This window comes from Papio anubis, chromosome 6 (assembly GCF_008728515.1).
Source record: "Papio anubis isolate 15944 chromosome 6, Panubis1.0, whole genome shotgun sequence".
Classification (NCBI taxonomy): domain Eukaryota; kingdom Metazoa; phylum Chordata; class Mammalia; order Primates; family Cercopithecidae; genus Papio; species Papio anubis.
The window spans coordinates 11,416,445-11,429,764 of NC_044981.1; the positions used below are offsets into that span (position 1 = coordinate 11,416,445).

Consider the following 13,320-nt stretch of genomic DNA (forward strand, 5'->3'; position numbering starts at 1 on the left):
GCAATGTGAGGTTGGTTTCCTGTCTTAAACTGGCATTAGATCATAGGTTTCTAGGGGTGCATGGAGTGGGGGTGTCCCATGACATCAAGTGACCAAAGAGATGGAGCAATAGCAGCATATGAATCACCTGACAGCAGTGGGGATATGGAACAATTCTTTCAAGTCTAGCTGGGACTGTTAACACGCATGCCAGGAAGAGCTGTGTCAGTCTTCTGTAGCCCTGAGCTAGGCAAGGCAGTGGATTTCTGGAGAGGCCTCTCTTTGCATGCCTCAATAATAAAAGACTATCTTTGTCTTTGTTTGTTTTCTATTGCTATAACTGAATGCCACAGACAGCGTAATTTATTTTATTTTATTTTTAAAGATGTTTATTTGGCTCGTGGTTTTGGAGACTGGGAAGTCCAAGGGCATGGCTACTGCTTTTGGAAACAGATTTTGTGCTGCTGTACATGGTGGAAAAGCAGGAGGCAGACATGAGCACAGGCGACCGTGAGAGTGAGTTGAGCTTGCTTTTTGAACAACACACTCTCATGAGAGCTAACGTGTTTCTGTGATAATGGCATAAGGCCATTTGTGAGGGTTCTGCCCTCACAGCCCAATCACCCCTGAAAGGCTTTGCCTCTTAAAACTGTTATGTTGGCAATTAAGTTTCCAACACATGAACTTTTGGGGCACACATTCAAAACATAGCCCATCTTAGACAGGTCTCTAATTACACAGTGCGATCAACCACAACTAGAGCCCAGCTAACTGATCACAGGTTTGATTAAATAAAGAAAGAGCAGTTTTGTGGTTTATTGTGATCCAGTCCATGGCATCCAGGTGAGAAATTAGTCAGTTCTGCATCATGCATTTATTTCTCTGTTAGTATCAGTAAAAGCTGCGTTACAGACTGAATTTTTGTGTCCTCCCAAAATTTGTATGTTTATGTCCTAATCCCCAATATGATAATATTTGGAGGTGGGACCTTCAGGAGGTGATTAGGTTTGGATGAGGTCATGAGGATGGTGCCCTCATGATGGGAATAGTACCCTTAAAAGAAAGAAGAAAAGAGCAGAGCCTTTGCTCTCTCCTCCATGTAAAGATGCAGCAAAAAGACAGTCATCTGCCAACCAAGAAGTAAGCCCTTACCAGGCACTGAATCTGCTGGCACCTTGATCTTAGACTTCCCAGCCTCCAGATCTGTAAAAAATCAATTTCTGTTATTTAAGCCACCCCGTCTATGGTATTGTGTTACACAAACCTAATCCGATTAAGACAAGCTATTTGAATCCATTGGAGAGGAAAGGACTCATAGCCAACTCTTTTAAAAACCTTCCTCTCTCTTCTCCTTATTCACTTTTATGCACTTAAAATGTCTAGTATTTAATCAGCATCTTTTTATGCACACTTCTATTCTCTTTCTATCTGTTCCGGTATCCTTTTCCACTCTCCTGCCCATTTCCCCTTTTATGTCATTGCCTGGCTACATCTTACTGCATATGCATCAAGACTCAGCTCAGGGCCAGGCACGGTGGCTTGGCTCACACCTGTAATCCCAGCACTTTGGGAGGCCGAGGTGGGCAGATCATGAGGTCGGGAGTTCAAGACCAGCCTGGCCAACATGGTGAAACCCCTTCTGTACTAAAAATACAAAAATTAGCCGGGCATAGTGGTGCATGCCTGTAGTCCTGGCTACTTGGGAGGCTGAGGCAGAAGAATTGCTTGAACCTGGGAGGCAAAAGTTGCAGTGAGCCAAGATCACATCACTGTACTCTAGCATGGGTGACAGAGCAAGACTTGGTCTCAGAAAAAAAAAAAAGACTCAGCTCAGGTGTCTCCTCCTGCATGAAGCCTCCCAGTGCCCTCCTCTCCCTCACCCCTAGCCTGGCCTGGATTCTGCGCATCCCCATACACCCTGTGTCACCTCCTACCAAAGCCTCTATTCTCCCGTGCTTCACTTTTCACTCCCTCTCACTAGACTGTGGGTTTCTCATTGAAGGCAGGAGTATGTGCCGAGCTCCAAGAGTAGAATCTAGAACAGCAGGCATAAAAAAGTGTTTACTGAATAAAATGTGCGTGTCAGTGGAGCCCTTGGAGCAGAGATCTTAAGTCATCAACATAAAGGGATGTCATTATGCAAGAAAGGACTAGGGGGAACGAATGCTGGGCAGGGGTTAGGGAGCAGATTCGAGTACAGCATGGACGTTCAAGTCAAAGTGGGGCCCCAAATATTTCTAGAACTGTTGAGATAAAGGCAATGAAGTAACAGAGGAGTTTGGAATGGAACTGATTTTAGAAGTCCAGAGTGCAGAATGTCAGGAGGAGATGAAGTTCAATATGGACCATCAGAGACTGTAGAATATTTATCCATCTGAACAACTCTTTTCTGGGCTGAGTTGTGTCCTTGAGAAAGTCGAGCTGCTCTCTCAAGTCAAGCTCTCCTCAGACTTTAAGTTGGAAGATAAGAGAGGTATGGGGAGAAAAATGAGAGGCTGGATTTGGTACACACCAGAATTTTTCCTGGGCATTTACCGTCCCCACTCTCTCCTCACCCCCAAATCATGAAGCCTCTTTCTCTTCCGGGTTTGGATGCCCCAGCAAGACTCCCAGATTCAAGAAGGCCATTCATGTCTAACACATCTGCCAACAGGGGGAATGAGAACAGTATGTCCTCGCCCTGGTCACGCCTCTCCCTCCTGGGGGTTTAGCTACCCCACAGTTTCATAGGAAACTCTTGTTTCTTAGGATCTAAAGGTTAACTTGAAATTCATTTCTGATGAAAAACGTAAAAACACTCTGGAAAGCTGAGCTTGGGTGTTTTACCTTAGGTTAGCTTCCAAGTCCAGAAACTCTGCAAACTATAAAAACTGTAGTGATGGATTTATGTGGTTCCCTGACCAATACAGATATTTGTAATAATAATAATAACAGAGGAAAAGATAGCACAACCTCAGAATTTTTTCCCTTTACTCAGCTGAAAATTAAACCAGACAGGCAATTACTAAGGTTTTGCCATAATATGTAATATGTGTACACCGCATTTATGGCACATTACATCTTACATGGTTATTATTCTGCATTCTTCATCCAATCATCTTATTCCTTCTGGTATTTTTATGTGGTGAATGACTACAAGCTGAAAGTCAAGTGAGAAAGGCACTGGTAGTGCAATAAAACACTGACTCGATAAAGAAGGGGCTATTTAAAATGTGGTCACCACTACAGTGGACCACAATTGGGGGTGTTGACAGTGAATTCCTGAAGACTGGAAAAGTACTAAGGTATTAAAGCAAAAAGCACCATCTGTAATACTATTTTTACTGCTCTGACTCATTCTATAATTCATTCTACTATCATGCCACAATTATAACTCATTCCTCTTTCTCAAACGTCAAGATTCAATAGCTTTTTGAGTGCTTTTTTAATGCTCTCTGCACTTAACTAGAAAAAAAAAATCAAAAGAGGAGAATTTCGTGTTAAAATAGATATGTCATATTTAAAAAAATTTTTTTAGACCTTGGAGAATGCTATTGTATATTCTGACCTATTATTAGAGGAAAAGGAAACAGTTCTATTAATACTAAGTATAAACTCAGATCCATTTGGAAAGCCCGTTCAACTGATTTTCTAAGTTGTGAGTCACTAGCTGCTTTTGGTGTTTGGTGTCATTTACTGGGAACTAAATTGAATCCTATTTTGGGTATATCAGCAAAGATATAGTGGATTATAGTAAGTCAGGCTTCTGTTCAGATTTTTTTTTGTTCTGTTTCAGTGTTTGGTCTATCTTTTCTTTCTTTCTCAATTCCCTAACTTCCTCTATCTTTTCTTTGGGAGCTAATGTTTTATTTTCTTTCATTCCTTTCTTTCATACTCGTTCTAACTTCCCCCTTTTCTCTTTTGGAGAATTTAAATTATTACCACTCAGCAGTCTGGATTTTTCATTCTAAAGATAGAGCTCTGCCACTCAGCTGAGCAGGTGGCGGGTACAATTCCACTTCTTATGTCTATTCTAAATAGTAGAATTTTAAGAGAGAGGTTTCATATTTTTTTCCCCAATGTTAGAGAAAGTAGCCACATGAAGTATATTAAAACTGAAGGGCCTAAGTACAACTTATTGGCATAGTAACTTATATATAAGTTATCATAACATATATAAGTTATCTATTATAGTTACATATTCAACCGTGTATTCTGACTTTGAGATCTAAAAATCAGCATGCATATGTTATGAACTATTATGTTCTGACCCACCAAAGACTAGTAAATGACAAAGGAATCTGTTGAAATATGTAACTTTTCCAAAATTACTAGGTATAGTGAACTAGTTAAACAAAAAATGTGCGATCAATTATTTCCACTCTGTAGCTCAATGTCTAGTCCAAAGTGAGGCTCCAAAGGTCATACTGAATCAAACCACAAGAATAAACACATGATCAAAATGAAATACATAACTGCCTGTTGGAATAGACTTCTCCCAGATGCGTACTTCTCTCACATTTTGGGAGTGTCTTTAGGGCCAGGCTTTTCTCACCCTCTGGGGCATGTATTAGTTGAAGACTTATTTTTGTCAACAGATTGTAATATTCTGAAGGCAGTGATTATGTTTCCTACTGCTTAGTGTCCTCTATAGGGCTAAGTGGTGAAGCACAGTGCTCTAAAATAGCAGATGACCAGGAATGTTTGCTGAATTGGAAAAATAAAACAAAACAATTAAAAGGAGGCGCTGGTGCTTCTTTGCTTTACAATTCTAGACTCGGTTATGGAACCCTGGCCATAATCTCAGCAACCCAAGTTTTATTTCTTTTTCATTTTTCTTTTTTTTTTTTTTTGAGACGGAGTCTTGCTCTGTCTCCCAGGCTGGAGTCCAGTGGCATAATCTCAACTCAGCTCAGCTCACTGCAACCTCCGCCTCCTAGGTTCAAGCCATTCCCCTACCTCAGCCTCCCAAGTAGCTGGGATTACAGGCACGCGCCATCACGCCCAGCTAATTTTTTGCATTTTTAATAGAGACTGGGTTTTGCCATGTTGGCCAGACTGGTCTCAAACTCCTGACCTCAGATGATCCACCCGCCTCAGCCTCCAAAAGTGCTGGGATTTACAGGTGTGAGCCACTGTGCCCAGCCCCAGTCTTTATTTCAAGAAAGCATTCTCCAGAGGCTATGAAATGCCTCTGAACATTCCTTACAACCTTGGAGTAACTTGATCCAGAGCCTAGACACTTGATTCTGGTCCTTAATTTTCTTATCACTCTCTGTAAACATTGAATAAATTACTGACTTTGTGTTGCCTTAGCAAACAGAGTTTGTGTACATACTGCATCATGGGGAGTTAACAAAACCAACCGATTTCACAGTGGCTGCTGTGATCAGGACAACTAACATGGTTGACTAGAATGGATCTTAGGAAGTCATTTTTCTTTTGCCAGTAACACATGCATTCTTGTGCATGAAGCAATGTATGGCTGACAGCCATCAACTGAAATACTCAACAGCTCCTCTTTGGTGCAATGCACTGTGTTGGAATCTGATACCCTGAATTCTTGTCCTCAAGGCATGGCCAGGACATTGGACTTTAGGTAAGTTAGGAGTTCTTCTTGGCTGTGCTTAGGCACCCAAGGAGCAGTGTGTGGAGAAGCAAAATTCAAACAGGTGTTATAACAAGGAATTCAATTCTGTACAGTGTCAGAATCAAAGTGACTCCCACATCATGATCCAGTTTGAGCACTGCTCCTTGTGGGCTATTTGGATACTTCCAGGTGATACTAGAACCCTCTGTAGCTTCATTGAATGGAAAGAGCAAGGAACTTAGAGATAGCCAAACCCGGCTAAAAATTTTGGTTCCAACAATTCCCAACTATGTGAGATTTTGAGCAAGTTACTTAAATTCTTTCAGCATTAGTCTCCTCATCTACAAATCGGAAATTATGAGTTATTGTTGTTATAGATTAAATGGGATTATGACAAAAAGCTCTTATTATAATTCATGCCATTCAGCAAACATCAAATAAAAGGTAACTCTTTCTCCTCTTCCTTTCCCTCTCCCATCTTCTCCTCCTTCTCCTTGATCTTCTCCTCCTATTCTTATTCTTATCCCTATTCTTCCTAATCTTCTTATTCTGTGTCTATACTGGGGAAAGTACTCCAGCATGGAAGGCTACATCCATCCTGCATAGAATCAGGTGTGAGGAAGGCCATAGGCCTCTTCATGGCCTTGTGTGTGTGCACACACATATATGTAAAGGCAAGAAAAAGATTTGAGGTAGAAGGGGAAGATGGCACAGAGTTTTTGAGGCAGGGATATTATCTCACATAACACAGCACCTGAATAGCCCCTGCCCAACCAGTTAACACTCCTTGAGCAGGGAGCTGGTGATATGCTGATTTGGTCTAGTTGTTCTCTCTCTGCAGTCTCCTCAATTCCTGTGCCCTAGGATGGTATGTGGAAAGAGAGAGGCAGCATTTTACTAATGGATGATTCTGCATCCTCATAAAGACCACTCTCAAGTTAATGGGCTTCAGAGGGGTGCTGCCTCCAACCACGCCTCACCCAACCCTGGTCCCCTTCTGCTCACTCCAGGGGCCCTACCAGATGGGCTTTCTGAGATCCACATGGTCCAAGGCCTTTCTCTTGGTTACTTCATATTCTAAATGCTGGGACAAGGAACACAGTAGACATTAATGATGGAGAACTTGGCAGACAGGAAAAACAATTCCTGTGCACACCAACTATTTGTAGCTAGGTCACCAAATTTAAGCTGCAAAAAAGAGGTGGATAAACACAAAACTAGACGAAGAACACATTCATCTATTTATTCATCTATTTATTTAGTTAACATTATTATTATTTGTTATGAACCTATGAATCTATTATTTAGTTAAGATTATCAGTTAGCTAAGACTGTTTGCTAAATCTCTATAATTATAATCCCTGCTATAACAGGCACTGGGCTAAAAGCTGAGGCTGTAACGGTAAACGAATCACATAGAATCCCTATACTCATGCATTTATAGTCTGGTCTGGAATTTTATGGCCTTGATGAGTAAACATCCACTTATCTAATAATATTTCAGCTACTAGTGCCGTGTAACAAATTATCCCCCAATTTACCAGCTTACACCAACCTTTGCATGATGCTCATGGCTCTGCAGTTCAGGAATTTGAACAGGGCACAGCATTCCCTAATGCCTGAGGCCCAGCTAGCAAGACTCAGTGACCAGAGGCTGAAATTATCTGGAGGTGTCTCTGTTCACTCGGCTGAGTTCTTGCTGGCTGTTATCTAGGAACCCTGTTGAGCTGTTGCCAGGAATACCTACATTATGTGACCTCTCCAACAGGATAGCCTTAGGGTAACTGTGTTTCTCAGGTGGCAACTGGCTTCCTCCAGAGCAAGCATCTCAATAGAAACAGGCAAAAGATGCATGGCTTTTTCTGGCCCTGCCTTGGAAATCATTGGCCATCACTTCTCTCACATTGTATTGGTTATTAAGGCTGAATAGACTCTGGGGATGGAGAATTTGAGTCCTTTAATGTCTGCTCACAGCTAATGATGAAGGAGAGGCAAGGTAGGAGCCCATGTGATAGGAGATACAGCTGTGGGCATCTGTAGAAAATACAATCTGCAAAAATGACAGTGTTATGGTAGGGGAAGAGAGGGGAACGTATGAGGACCCTTAACCCTCATTGGGAAAGTCAATCAATAATTTTTCAAAGAAAATGTCCACCAAGCTGAGGACCAGTGGAAATTAACCAAACAAAAATTACATGTAACATAGTATTTTAAGCAAATGAAATAACATGGGTGAAGGCCAAGGGTCTGTTGAAAGCCTAGGCCATATGTGGAACTGAAATAGTGTCCCTGTGGCTGCCTTATAGGGTATGAGGGTGGTATGTAGTCAGGGAGGGTGTGACAAAGTTGGTAGAAGGGAGTGTAGTATAGTGTAGTGAATTCTTATAATTTTATGTTGCTTCAGCATCCGTTTGGAATAAAAGTTGGACTTTTTCATACCCAAACCAGGGCTTCACCACCCTTGACATGGTTTCCAGTTCTTTGTCTTCTCAACTCCTCAAAGTGGTCATTCCAGATATTTGCCTTAAACAACCACCTCCTGGTGACCACCTCCCCGTGGGTCAGCTAGATACAACCTGCTTGACTTCCCCCACTGACCCCCACACCCCACATGGACTGTGCATTGACCACCTCTCAGTCACAGTGCAACACCACAGAGCTCATACCTGCTTGCTGTAAACCCACCACTTAGAACTCATCATGGGAAACCTGCTTGGGGAAGGCCCTGGATGCCAGTAAAAGCTTTGGCCCACAGGTCTCTCTGTGTCTTGCTCCCCATTTGCTGATCGTGCATGTTTGTCCTGGATAGCTGCCCTCTTTCCTTTGGCCCTGTGAGACACACGCTCTGTGCTCTCTGGGATCTGTAAGGAATACACTGCTTCTGGTAGACTGTGTGTTGTTGAGTTGCTTCCTCTGTATCTCACCTGAGAAACACACCTGAACCTAACTTCTTTCCTAGTCAGAGCTCTCTAGAGCGTGGCTATCTTGGCAGGAATAAACTGGACACAAGTTAGACAAGAGCACAAGGGCATCTTCCAGAACAAATGAGTTTCCTGTTTGAGGGACAGCTGGTCACAGGTTGGACACTTAAGCATGAGGCAATGAGCCAGGATAAAGAAGTCCCCTGTGAAAGGCACATTGTAAACACCCATAATCAAATCCCCTGGAGCCCCATCAGCACAGGGCTAGAGTTCCTAGCCACTCTAGAGACAGAGACCTCATGACTAAATTAGAGAAAAATACAACGTGTGTGTGTTTTTGGAGGATAAAGAAATGAAGCTAGAGGTAAACAAGGTTTACCAGATCATGAAGTTTCTGGTGAAACATACTATGGAGTTTGAACAATAGTCAGTTGGGGGCAGAAAGAAAACATTTATATTTTGAAAGTATATTTATTATAGGCAGCACACAAATGAGTACAGGATTCAAATGCAATCAGCCCTTAATTTTCCAAAATTCAAACTCTGTAACAGATAAAGATGCTTATGCTGGCCATGAAGAAGAAAGTGTAAGCTGCTTGTTTGTCTTCTATATTATTATTTAAAAATTTTAAATGAAAAGCCCTCTTTATTATCCTAAAGAAGTATACTTAAAGCTCACGGACTCAGACACCATTAAATTTCCTCCCACTCCTCAACATATAAGATTCACTCATATAAGATTTTTCTGATTCCTATGAAAAGCACTAGTACACCTGAAATATTGCCCTAAGGCCTTATGTTAAGTATCATTTATTGCTACTATTATTTTTCATAAACATGGCGAAAATCTTCACTCCAAGAGAAAATTTAAATCCCCAGTCACCAATCTCTTCTCTAGAAAGAATCAAACTTTCCTCAAGAAGGGAAGATGCTGAGTAGGAGATGCCATCATCATAAGACATTTGATGACACTGTGGTCTGCATGGCAAATGGCCATTTACTCTATGAAACCATTCATTTCCTGCACTGTGGTTCCCATGTGTTTGCCCTTTTGGAACGATGATGGGAAGTTTCCTACCATAAGAAAGACTATGACGACAACTACATGTTGCTCCTCCTAGATTTGGAAAAGGTCCCATTGTCCTTCATGCATTAGATGGATCTAAAATAAGAAGTCTAGACAGTGGAAAACGTATATAAAACTTGAGTTTGTTCCCTATTATTTAGTATTGTAGAATGGAAATCACTCAGTAATCTTCCCCCTAATCAAAGCAGAATTGAGGAAGTATGCAAGAGTATAAAGTACATATGTAAAAGTAAGGTAATAAATCTTAGGCAGTTTTCCTAGTTCATTATTAGCTACTTCAAGTTTTTTTAGAAGTGGGTCAGATAAAAATTATATGGAAGTGAATAAAATTGCATTTATCAAGTTTGAAAGCAGCTTGTTTGTAACATTCAAGACCATTCACTGCCCAATAGACTTCGATTATAGCCAGTAAATATTTAGTGGGTTTAGTCAGTTTGATACTTTGCCAGTTGATGTGAGGTCACAGCAATTCTATTTTATCTTTTACTATATCCCAACACAACAGGTGTTTTACACCCTTTTGTTTGAAGAAACTTTGGGAAAACTTACTATTTAGGCTTTGTTCTTCTTCTTACCCTCACTCGTAATATCCTACATTTCAAAACAAAGTAGTAGTGTTCAACTTTGTTCTTCTTCTCTGCATTTTCTTTGGATACTCTAAGTCACTTGAATTTCTGAATAAATTTTAGAATCAGCTTTCAGTTTCTGAAAAAAGAAAAAGATAAAAAAAATGCCTCCAGGATTTTGATTGAGATCAAAACAGAGCAATTTGGGGAAAACTGATGCCTTAACAATACTAAATCCTCTAACCCATGAACAAAGTCTCTTCATTTTTCCCCTCTAATTTCTCAGCAAAGTCGCATCATTTTCAAGGCAGATCTTTTGTCAGATTTATCCCTACATATTTTGTATTTTTTGTGCAATTGTAAATAACGCCATTTTTAACGTTTTTTCCATTTCCAATTGTTCATTGCTAGTTTATAGAAATACAATTAAATTTTGTATATTGATTTTATATTCTAAAATCTGCTAACCTAACTTACTGATTCTAGTAGTTTTTTATAGATTACACTGTCTTTTAAATATAGACAATTATTGCCTGCAAAAGAAAAGTTTTTCTTCCTTCTCAATCTTGATGCCTTTTGTTTCTTCCTCTTGCCCTATTACACTGGCTGGATTCTTCAATACAATGTTGAATAGAAATTGTTGCAGCAAGCATCCTTGTCTTTTCCTTTATGTCGGGAGAAAGCATTCAGTCTTTCATCATTAAGTTTGATGTTAGTTACAGGGTTTTTTTTTTGTTGATGCCATTTATCAGGTTGAGGAGAGCCCCTTATATTCCTAGTTTGCTAAAACGTTTTAACAGGAATGGAGGTTGGATTTTTCAGACTTTTTCTGCATCTACAAAGATGATCACGATTTTTCTTTTTTTGTTTGTTATAGTGAATTACATTAATTGTGTTTAAAATGTTAAACCACTCTTGCACTCCTGAGATAAACCTCACTAGGTCACGGTGTATTATCGTTTTCATTTGTTGTTAGATTGACTTGTTAAATTTTTCTTCAGGAGTTTTACATTTAAGTTCATGAAAAATATTGATACACAGTTTTCTTATCTTACAATGCTTTATAATGTCTTTATCAAGGTAATTCAAGCTTCATAGAATGAGTTAGGAAGTGTTATCTGCTTCTCACTTTCTGGAAATGTTTGTACAGAATTGATATTATTTCTCTCTTGACTGGTAGAATGCACTGGTGAAGCCCTCTGGGCCCATAATTTCCTCTGTGAGTTTTAAACTACAAATTTAATTTCTTTCGTAGGTGGAGGCCTATGCAGTTTTGTTTCTTCTTGAATAAGTTGTAGTAATTTGTGCCATTTAAGAAATTTGTTTAATCTAAGCTGTCATGTTTATTGACATAAAGTTACTCCCAATATTCCCTTAATAGCCTATTAAGATCTGATACAGTTTGCCTGTGTCCCCACCCAAATCTCATCTTGAATTGTAGCACCCATAATTCCCACTTGTGGAAGGGACCCAGGAGGATGTAATTGAATCATGGGGGTGGTCTTCCCCATACTGTTCTTGTGGTAGTGAGTAAGTCTTCTAAGATATAATGGTTTTATAAGGGGAAACCACTTTTGCTTGGCTCACATTCTTTTTTTGCCTGCTGCCATGTAAGATGTGCTTTTTGCCTTCTGCCGTGATTGTGAGGCCTCCCCAGCCACGTGGAACTCTGAGTCTATTAAATCTCTTTTTCTTTTTAAATTACCCCATCTTGGCTGGGTGCAGTGGCTCATGCCTGTAATGCCAACACTTTGGGAGGCTGAGGTGGGCAGATCACAAGGTCAGGAGATCGAGACGAGCTTGGCCAACATGGTGAAACCCCATCTCTACTAAAAATACAAAAATTATCTGGGTGTGGTGGCACACTCCTGTAGTCCCAGCTACTCAGGAGGCTGAGGCAGGAGAATCACTTGAACCCGGGAGGCGGAGGTTGCAGTGAGCCGAGGTTGCGCCTGCACTCCAGCCTCGGCAACAAGCATGAAATTCCATCTCAAAAAAAAACAAACAAACAAAAAAATTAAATAAATAAATAAATTACCCAGTCTCAAGTATGTCTTTATCAGCAGTGTGAGAGCAGATTAATGCAACAATTTGGTACTGGTAGAGTGGGGTGCTGCTGTAAAGATACCAGAAAATGTGGAAGTGACTTTGGAACTGCATAATAGGCAAGAGTTTGGAAGAGTTTGGAGGCTTCAGAAGAAGACAGAAAAATGTGGGAAAGTGTGAAACTTCCTAGAGACTTGTTGAATGACTTTGACCAAAATGCTGATAATGATATGGACAATGAAATCCAGGTCGAGGTGGTTTCAGATGGAGATGAAGAACTTCTTGGGACCTGCAGTAAAGGTAATTCTTGTGTTTTAGCAAAGAAAATGGCAGCATTTTGCCCCTGCCCTAGAGATTTATGGAACTTTGAACTTGAGGGAGATGATTTAGGGTATCTGGCGGAAAAGATTTCTAAGCAGCAAAGCATTCAACAGGTGACTTGGGTGCTGTTAAAAGCATTCACTTTTAAAAGGGAAACAGAGCATAAAAGTTTGGAAAATTTGCAGCCTGATGATGCAATAGAAAAGAGAAAAACATTTTCTGAGGAAAAATTCAAGCCAGATGCAGAAATTTGCATAAGTAATGAAGAGCCAAATGTTAATCACCAAAACAATGGGGAAAATGTCTCCAGGGAACGTCAGAGAACTTTATGGCAGCCCCTCCCATCACAGACCCAGAGGCCTAGGAGAAAGAAATGGTTTTGTGAACCCAGGACTTCCCTGCTCTATGGAGTCCAGGGACTTGGTGCCCTGCATCCTAGCTTCTCTAGCCATGGCTAAAAGGGGCCAAGGTACAACTTGGGCCATGGGTTTAGAAGGTGGAAGCCCAAAACCTTGGCAGCTTACATGTGGTGTTGAGCTTGCAGGCATGAGGAAGTCAAGAATTGATGTTTGGGAACTTCTGCCTAGATTTCAGAAGATGTGTGGAAACACCTGGATGACTAGGCAGAGGTGTGCTGTAGGGGTGGAGCCCTCATGGGGAACCTCTGCTAGGGCAGTGTGGAAGGGAAATGTTGGGTGTGATTCCCCACACAGAATCCCCACTGGGACACTACCTAGTGGAGCTGTGAGAAGAGGGCCACAATCCTCCAGACCCCAGAATGGTAGATCCACCCACAGCTTGCACTCTGCACCTGGAAAAGCTGCAGACACT

General features: G+C 40.9%; 1 long non-coding RNA gene across 2 annotated transcripts in view; it reads left to right on the forward strand.

Moving 5' to 3' along the window:
* LOC110743032 overlaps positions 1–13,320 on the forward strand; it is a 123,574-nt gene that overhangs the window by 56,793 nt on the left and 53,461 nt on the right. The window lies entirely within an intron of this gene.